The sequence below is a fragment of the Pseudophryne corroboree genome, chromosome 2 (genome assembly GCF_028390025.1).
Source record: "Pseudophryne corroboree isolate aPseCor3 chromosome 2, aPseCor3.hap2, whole genome shotgun sequence".
Lineage (NCBI taxonomy): Eukaryota > Metazoa > Chordata > Amphibia > Anura > Myobatrachidae > Pseudophryne > Pseudophryne corroboree.
In genome coordinates, this window is record NC_086445.1 from 259869072 (window position 1) to 259878257 (window position 9186).

Genomic DNA, 9186 nt, shown 5'->3' on the forward strand with positions numbered 1-9186 from the left:
TTCTTTCCAGTCGCTACTTGATTTTGCTTCCTGTATATTTTGGAGTTCACAGTAAGCTATATTTGCATATTCCTCACTGTATTTTTTGGGTGGAACACCTTTATTTCTTCTCATGGAACTTCTGTTTTGTGATTGGGTATCCACATTAACACTTTCAGTTTCAGACACACTTTCTGCTTCCTGTACATCCAGCGATACATATTGTTGCTGTGATTCTTGTTCCAGTGATTGGTGCTGTCTCATGGAACACCACATCTCTAGACTTTAGAAGACGTTTGTTTGTAATGCCCCAAAGCCTGTATCCTTTGCTTTCTTCACAGTTTCCTAGCATAATACATTCCACTGACTTTGGATCTAATTTCTGTCTTTTCTGCTCAGGTATATGTGCATAAGCTTTACAGCCGAAGACACGGAGATGATTGACAGCTAGCTTTTTCTTGGGCCACGCCTCCAGTAGCGGTTTCCCTTTTATGGCTACTGTGGGCACACGGTTTTTAAGATATACTGCAGTAGACATGCTTTCACCCAAAAACTTTTCTCCAGGCCTGCGTCAGTCAACAGTCCGTGCTCTCTCAACAATTGTACAAATTACACGCTCGCTCACACCATTTTGTTCTGGCATGTAAGCAATTGTTAGTTGATGCTGTATGCCATATTTATTCAGGAACTGGGCTAAAACTCTGTTGTTATACTCTCCACCATTGTCGGATCTCAAGACTTTTAATTTCAGACCCGTCTGAGTCTCCACCAGGTTCTTGTATTCCACAATTTTATTGACAACCTCACTTTTAGCTTTCATTAAATATACATGTGTCATCCTTGTGGCATCATCAATAAATGTTTTAAAATACCTGTAGCCACTCATTGATTCCATCTCCATCAGACCACATACATCAGTATGCACTAGAACTAGTGGTATTTCCGCTTTACTAGTCGACTTAGGAAATGGGGTGTGAGTCTGCTTTCCTTTTATACAACTCTCACACACAGGTCTCTCATTATTACTCACAGTGATTCCATTTGCCATTCCATTGAGTAGTTTCTGTATGTTGTCATATCCCAGATGAGCAAGGCGCCTGTGCCACAGCTCCATCGACTGGTTTGAATCAGAGACCGCCATTGCAGCACACTGCTCGGTGTCTAGGACATACAGTTGGTTGCACCGGATTGCTGAATCAATTACAGTCCCTTTCTCATTTTGCACCACACATTTGCATTTTTTCAAACTGGGCTATATAACCCTTTTTCTCCATGACGCTTATAGCAATGAGATTGCTTCCCATATCTGGCATGAACAAGATGTCTTGGATGTTCATAATAACTGTTTCACCTTTAATTCTTAGACACACTGTGATTGTCCCAAATTTTGAATCAGTAAGGACTTTGGGGGTGATTCAGACCTGATCGCACACAGGCGGTTTTTTGCAGTGCTGCGATCAGGAAGTTGCCGCCTACAGTGGGAGGAGGTAAACGCTGTGCAGGGGTGCGATCGCTTGTGCAGAGAGCTGTACAAACAAAAGTTTGTGCAGTCTCTGCACAGCTCAGGACTTACTCAGCCACTGCGACGATCTGGCCTGGAGCTGATGTCAGGAACCCTCCCTTGAAATGGCTGGACACGCCTGCGTTCGCCTGGACACTCATTAAAAATGGTCAGTTGACACGTACAAATGGCCTCTTCCTGTCAATCTTCTTGCGATCGCAGGTGCGATTGCTTTCTTCGTTAGATCCATTGCTGTCCAGCGATCCCCGTCACCGGTGGCCGACGCACCTGCTCATTGTGGAGCATACGCATGCACAGTTCAGACCAGATCGCACCGCTGCAAAAAAAAGCTAGCGTGCGATCGGGTCTGAATGACCCCCTTTGTCTCCAATCCCTTTTACTGTAAGGGATTCACATGCTGTCAGTGAATTGAACCATTCCTGATTACAACTAAAATGCCTAGTGGCCCCCGAGTCCATGTACTGTACCAGCAGTCCTTCTTGCGACTATTTGCTACATTCAATGCTGACTCATTTGGTTTGTCACGCTTCTTCTGCGTAACACTGCAATTTCTCAGTCTGCAACCTGAGGCCTTGTGCCCCACCTTGTGACATATAAAGCACTTGAACTTGAGCTTTCTGGACTTAGTACCTTTTGTGAATAAGGCAGAACTCTCTGCATGTGTCTTGACAGGTATACAGTCCTGGAACTGCAGCAGCTTGGCTATTACAATTTCTGTTGTTAGCTTGGTATTGTTAGACTCCAAAGCTACTACGAGGTAATCGAATTCTTTTGTCAGATTTTGTAACATCACCACCGCCACTTCCTAGTCATCTACCTGTGCCCCCACAGATGCCTACTGCTGAGCTATTGACAGTATTTTATCAATATAATCATTCACGTCCTTACAGGCCCTTAACTTTGTCCCGTACAGCATACGCCTCAAGTTCATTCTTTTCATCAGACCTTTGTCCTCATACGCCATTTGCAAAGCTGCCCAAATGTCTTTGGCTGACACTTTCCCGCTGATAATGGAGTAGACGTGTTGTTCCATGGCCAAGCCTATCGTCCAGATGGCTCTATCCACTTCAACTGGATTTGGGTCTGCTCCTGGCTCAATTGTGACTTTCCACAACTATTCCTGCTTAAGCTGCATCTCCATGGCGAATTTCCACGTTGTGTAATTCTCTGAGCCTTTTAACTTTGCAAAAGTTTATGCTGTTCCCTCTATTGAACATTGGCCCTCATTCCGAGTTGTTCGCTCGCTAGCCGCTTTTCGCAGCAGTACACACGCTAAGCCGCCGCCCTCTGGGAGTGTATCTTAGCTTAGCAGAATTGCAAACGAAGTATTCGCAATATTGCGAAAAGATTTTTCTGTGCAGTTTCTGAGTAGCTCGAGACTTACTCTTCCAGTGCTATCAGTTCAGTGCTTGTCGTTCCTGGTTTGACGTCACTAACACACCCAGCGTTCGCCCAGACACTCCCCCGTTTCTTCAGCCACTCCCGCGTTTTTCCCAGAAACTGCAGCGTTTTTTCGCACACTCCCATAAAACGTCCAGTTTCCGCCCAGAAACACCCACTTCCTGTCAATCACACTCCGATCACCAGAACGAATAAAAAACCTCGTAATGCCGTGAGTAAAATACCAAACTTCTTAGCAAATTTACTTGGCGCAGTCGCAGTGCGAACATTGCGCATGCGCAATTAGCGGAAAATCGCTGCGATGCGAAGAAAATTACCGAGCGAACAACTCGGAATGAGGGCCATTCTTCTCTATATGTAATAAAAAAAGTACTCCTTCTTTAATCAGCTGCACTTTTTTATTTCTTATGTACTTCTGTTTTAGAATGCCTTTCCGACTTGGGGTCCTGGGCCCATAACCCTTTGGCAGAGTGTTGCGGTGTTGGATAGGGATGTTAGTCCACACAGTGGCACTTAACCAGGATGATTGGTTTATTCATATAACAGAGATAACAGTGTGCTAGTATATAGAAGATGTTCTGCAGCAGCAGCAGGAACTCACAGTATATATGTGAAGTAGTACAGCAGTAACACAGCGACTGTAAACACACAGGGTGTGGCTGCAGGGTAGACAAGGTCACACACAGAGGAGATCAGAAGCTACACGTCAGTGCAGTTGTCTCTCCCAGGAAGAACTCTCTCAGACTGTGCACTAAGCACCTCCTCCTGCATTGAGCTAACACTAGGAGGGAAAACACTATGGCAGGGAAGCTGCCTCTAGTGCTGGGAACGGAGACAGACCACAGAGTGACCCACTGTCTAACAATTACAATTCTAATGGTTGTATGCTGCACCTGCTCTCTTGTTTCTGTGTTGTAGTACTAAGTCTGGTATCCCGATGATAGATAGACAGTGTCTAGTTAGACAGTCAATAGATAGACACCATATGTTAGACAGGCATTAGGTCAACAGCAGTGACGTGCGGTGAGGTCAATGGCTGGGGAGGCACTGGCCAGTGTGGGTGGTGCAATGATCGAAGACAGAGAGAGAGGGTGTGGCTGGGGGATAGTGCTAAAGACAGGACAATGAGAGTGCGGTCACACACGAAGAGGAATAGGGGCAGAGAGAGGCGACTGGGTGAGCTAATAGAGAGTGTCAAAAATGGTACAATGACAGCGCAGTCACAAAGAGAGAGAGGCATAGACAGGGGCAGATGGAGAGACTGAAGGGAGCTTTAGCTGTGGGGTAATACAGTCAGAGACATGTAGTCACACATCGAGAGGAACAGGGGCCGAAAGAGGACTGGGGCGCAGGGCCGGCAACCGAAATCTTGGTTCCTGGTTTGGGGATAACTCTGCCGCCCCCCCCCCCCCCCCCCCCCCCGCACATCCCCCACCCCCTGTCGCTGTCACTACAATTCCTCTTAGGGGAGCAGAAACAGAAAGTGAGGGGAGTGAGAGAGAGAGCGAAGTTATCATGGAGAAAGAGAGGAGCAAAAAAGAGAAAGGGTGGCAGGGTAAGAGAGAGAGAGAGAGAGAGAGAGAGGCAAGAAAGAAATGGAAAGAGACAGGCGTGGGTCAGGGATAGAGCAAAAGATAGAAAAGGTGTCAGAGGGAGAGAGAGGGGAGCGAGCGGGAGTGAGAGAGTGTGTGTCAGGGAGAAAGGGAGAGTGAGACAAAGAGAGAGAGGGAAGCAATTGAGAGTGTGTCAGGGAAAGAAAGAGGGGGAGAGAGTGTCAGGGAGTGAGAGAGATTGTCAGGGAGAGAGAGAGAGTGTGAAGGAGACAGAGTATTAGGGAGAGAGAGAGAGGAGCAAGTGTTATGGAGAGAGGGGGTTAGGAAGAGAGAGCGAGCAGGAGAGACAGTGACACGACCAGATTACACAGCACTGAGCAGCACAGGTATGTCCTGGGGGCGGGCACTTCTTGGCATTAGGCCCCGCCCCCTAAACACCCGTGAATTGCTGCACTGCTCAGCTGCAGGGAGACCGCCCTGGTAAGGGAGGGGGGGGTGATGTGGGGTCGCAGCAGCCAGGTCTTACCTGTTCTATGAACCTGCAGGAAAGTAGAGGCCACCAGCAGCACATTAGGTAGGGTCCGGTGTAGTCGAGGCGGCTGGTCCCTCACAGAGCTCCGGCACACACTACAGCAAAAGGGCACCCCTGGGAGGATCTAGCACTACAGGCAGCGTCATAGTCCCAGAGGAGCTGCACCACAGGGAACCATCAGCCGGGCCCCACCGATGGAGCTATGTAAGGGGCGGATGTGCAGGGGCTGCTCGGGCAGGAAACCAGATAGTGATGATAACCAGTGTAGCCAAACCTCCTTTTTCGGGCATCCAATCAGGGAGGGTCAGGCAGCAGTCCCTGCAGCCCTGTCACTGAGGCAGAGTTAGAGATGCCTCACCTTCTTGTTTTTTTCAATGGGCTTTTCCTGCCCGTAGCCGTGGCCCCGTCCCCCGCTCTGTACAGTTTACAATTATCAGTGGGAGGCAGCACTCTCGCTGCCTCATATCCAGGTATTTCCAGGTTTTACTACAAAAAGGAGTAGATTAATACAAAGAAGTTACTTATAACACAGAGTCTGTATTATAAATATCTTCTTTGTATTATTGTAATTCTCAGATCGGAATTTGACAGGGTAGGCAGAGCCTCCCCTGCCTCCCCTGACTGCACGTCCCTAGTCAACAGTGTCAAAAGGTCGACATGAAAAAGGTAGACAGTACAAAATGTTGACAGGGTCAAAAGGTTGACATGAAATTGTCAACATAATAAAGATAGATAGGGTTTTTTCCAATTTTACCATTTTTATGTCTACCTCTTGACCCTGTCGACCTTTTGACTGTCTAACAAGTCGTGTCTATCTATTGACTGTCTAACCAGACACTGCCTATCTCCTATACCACACCCCACCATGGTCTCTTGATCTATACTAGTCAGCATAGAACTTATATTTTCTATAAGAAGTGTATGTGAGGGGGCATATACAAGTAAAGCTTTGCCCAGTCCCCCCCCCCCCACACACACACACACACACACACACACACACACACACACACACAACTACACTTTTTATAGAAAAAAATACAGATACCCAATGGTAACTGCAACGTTAGATGGCTGTTTGTTCTTTTCATGACAATGTAACTTTGCATATTTGATATAAAAAATAATCTGTTAAAACCATTGTTATTTTTTAATATTGAACCACTTTAGTATCAGCCATTGCTCTCAACACGGATGGAAGGACATTTAGCTGTTGGTGAAGCAACTCGCAGGTATCTCCCAAACCGCAAAGGCCCTGGCCTTCTGATACTTCCTTTGGTCATAAGGAAGCTTTTATTACTGTGCTGTCAGCTTGTAATTTAGATCTAGTAGTCTGCTAATTAAGGAGTTTATGTAGTTGTTAATTCAATCCTTACAAGTCTCAAGTTCAAAGTAGGTCATAACAGCTGCATTTATTTGCTTGTATTATACCAATATTTGCTTTCTTACAGAACACCGGAAGACTGGTGAAAGCAACTGAAATGTTTCCTGGCAAAGACAGAGAAGGTTATAATAATATGATCATCGTATTGTGCTATAGTATCAGTCAGACAGGTTCAGACTGACTTGTCCTGAGTTTCCTGGCTTCTTTATATCTTGTAATTGTAACATACAGATTCACACTGGCGTCTAGAGCTAGTAAGGCTGGGCCTGATTCAGAGGTAGACACGGGCTTGGTATGACATCCCGGCGGTCGGGATGCCAGCGGTCACATGGCCTGCAGCGGCATCTACCCTCCCCTGTCATCTACCCTAACCCTCTGGCGGTGGCGGCTAGGCCTAACCCTCTGGGGGGGGTGGCTAGGGCTAACCACCCCCTCCCCAGTGCCCTTCGGGCCTTAATGCTAAGGTGAAGCTGGATACTTACCTTCGGGATGCTGGCTGTCGGTGTTCCAGCACCGGTCTCCTGAGTGGTGTTGGGATTTCGGCGTGGTGACATGACTGCTGGCATCCCGACTGCCAGGATGCTGACCGTATCCCAAGAACACAATGCTGATGTTTGCGCATTTGAGTAATACACTTTGTATGGTGCATGGGCCACAGTCATACTGCGCAGGTGTGATAATTTAATAGTGACAGCGATTCATTCGCAACATGAGTGACATGTAGTATGTGTTCGTGGGAGGTAACGGGGAGGGGTTACACAAATGCAGGCATCTCACAGCCATTTAGGGGGGTGTTTGAGCCTGCGACTGTGCTGTACACAGCTGTAAAGGCTCCAGTGGCTGACTTGCAGTGGTAACAGTCTGATGATGTGATCAGTGGTGCGTCTTTGTATCCTAGTAGGGGCTCTGAGATGTCATCATTGGGCGTCTCTGTGCAAATTTCTGCATTTGCGACATTAGCATCTGTTTGCAAATCTGCATGCACCTCTGAATCAAGACCTTGGCGTCTTTCCCTTTGCTCTCTATCCTGCAATGTTACCAAGAGGACATCTGGTCCAGTGATGAAATATGGAGTGTACTACGGGAATGTTTCAGAAGTGAAGCTGTCTGTTGTATCTAGATTCCACTACAAATAGTACACACACATCAACAATTTCCACTTAAGGAGGAAGTGCCTCCTAAGACTCCTATATTTCTAAAAAATAAAAAAAAGGGGGAAGTGCTTTGAATGCTTTCAAAGAACTTCAACTAAAACCCTATTTTTCTTATAAATCAGCCACCTTTTATTCCAGCAGGTGTAACCACAGTTCCATACCCTGGAGAGAAATGAATATGGTGCAGCTACAATATGTGCTTGGCACAGCTGCTGTACTTACTAATGTTTGAACAAGAGAAGATCTGTCCCATAAATCACTAGCAGCAAACAGTGCAATCATATGCATCAAATCAAAGGAAAATGCTTGCATGCATCTTTAAAGAGATTGGCCTTCATCCTCCAAAAAATCTGTAACAGGGGTGGAACTCCCAGAAGCAATGGAGACACCTGCCTCCAAGCTCCAAACCCTAAAGGGGCACCTGCATGTAAAGCAGCACCTGTGTGGTTCACAGCAGTATCCATGTGTGACAGCTGGTCTTCCAACGGAGCTCTACGGCGCACCCGCTGCTCATACTTGCCTACCTGACCCTCTCCATGAGGGAGAAAATGCTCTGTTCCTGGACTTTCCTGGTAATGTATGATTGCCATCACCTGTGGTGAGCTAGGTAATTGATAAGAAAGGTGTTTCACCACAGGTGATGGCAATCATAGATTACCAGGAAAGTCCAGGAACAGAGCATTTTCTCCCTCATGGAGAGGATCAGGTAGGCAAGTATGCAGCTGCTTCTGCTGCAAAGTTAATTGGCTCTGTCCCAGGAGCCCTGCTAACACCTGCAACAGGGGACAGGATGGTTACCTCCTGACACCGCTCAGCCTGCACTGCAGCTAGCAACGGTGCACCTGCTGCTGCTGGACTGTGAGATGGGACCCACCGGTGAATGCTGACTTTGCATGCTGCAGACGGCCGAATCTTGTGAGTCTGACCTGACCCACCGCCCATTGTCACACAGCGTAGCTGGAGCCCTGTCAATTCACTGCAGGCACCGGTCCCTGTAGACCAGCTGAGAGCGCTATCTATATAATATTGTAAGTCATGTTTATATATACATATGTACCGTATATATGTATATATATATATATATATATATACACACACACACACACATTTGTTTTCCCTTTTATTTAAGTGTGAATGTGTGTGGGAGGCAACTTGACTCCAGGCGACTGGGATAAACTTACGCCCCTGGCTGTACATTAGCATTAATAAAACAAAAAGCCCTTTGCACCCTGCATAACACTCATCCAAAATACACACATATTGCCCTCACCTTCTTTTAGAATTCCACCCCATGCCACTCAGCCCTGTCTGCATACTTTCACATGTCCCTCAGACCTCCCCACATACCCCAAATACTACCTTGCTTGTTGCCCATTACTGATTTAGGCAACTACTGTGCATGGCCTGGGCCCTCTTACCTGTGATAGGGAGTGCTCAGTCCATGGGCCCCATTAAAACCCTGCAGACCCAAACAAGAATAATGTGGTCACATGACCTGGCTTTAAAGGTGCAGCTGCCACTATGCATGTGTGAGATGAAGGCGTGCTCCTGCTGCTGGGCACAATAGTTCTATACCAACTTGCTTGTTCCTAAAGTGTGCCACCCGCAATAGCCTGACTACTGCTTCAAAACTCTTTGCTCTACCTCTCACTCACTCGATGAAC

The 9186-nt window shown here is 47.0% G+C and overlaps 1 long non-coding RNA gene across 2 annotated transcripts in view; it reads right to left on the bottom strand.

Moving 5' to 3' along the window:
• Window positions 1-8984, bottom strand: part of LOC135050711 (uncharacterized) — a 62468-nt gene extending 53484 nt beyond the window's left edge. For both annotated transcript variants that reach the window (XR_010241757.1, XR_010241756.1), the window contains exon 1: window positions 8941-8984. This is a non-coding gene — a long non-coding RNA (uncharacterized LOC135050711). The remainder of the gene's footprint in view (window positions 1-8940) is intronic.
• Between the last annotated feature and the right edge of the window lie 202 nt (window positions 8985-9186).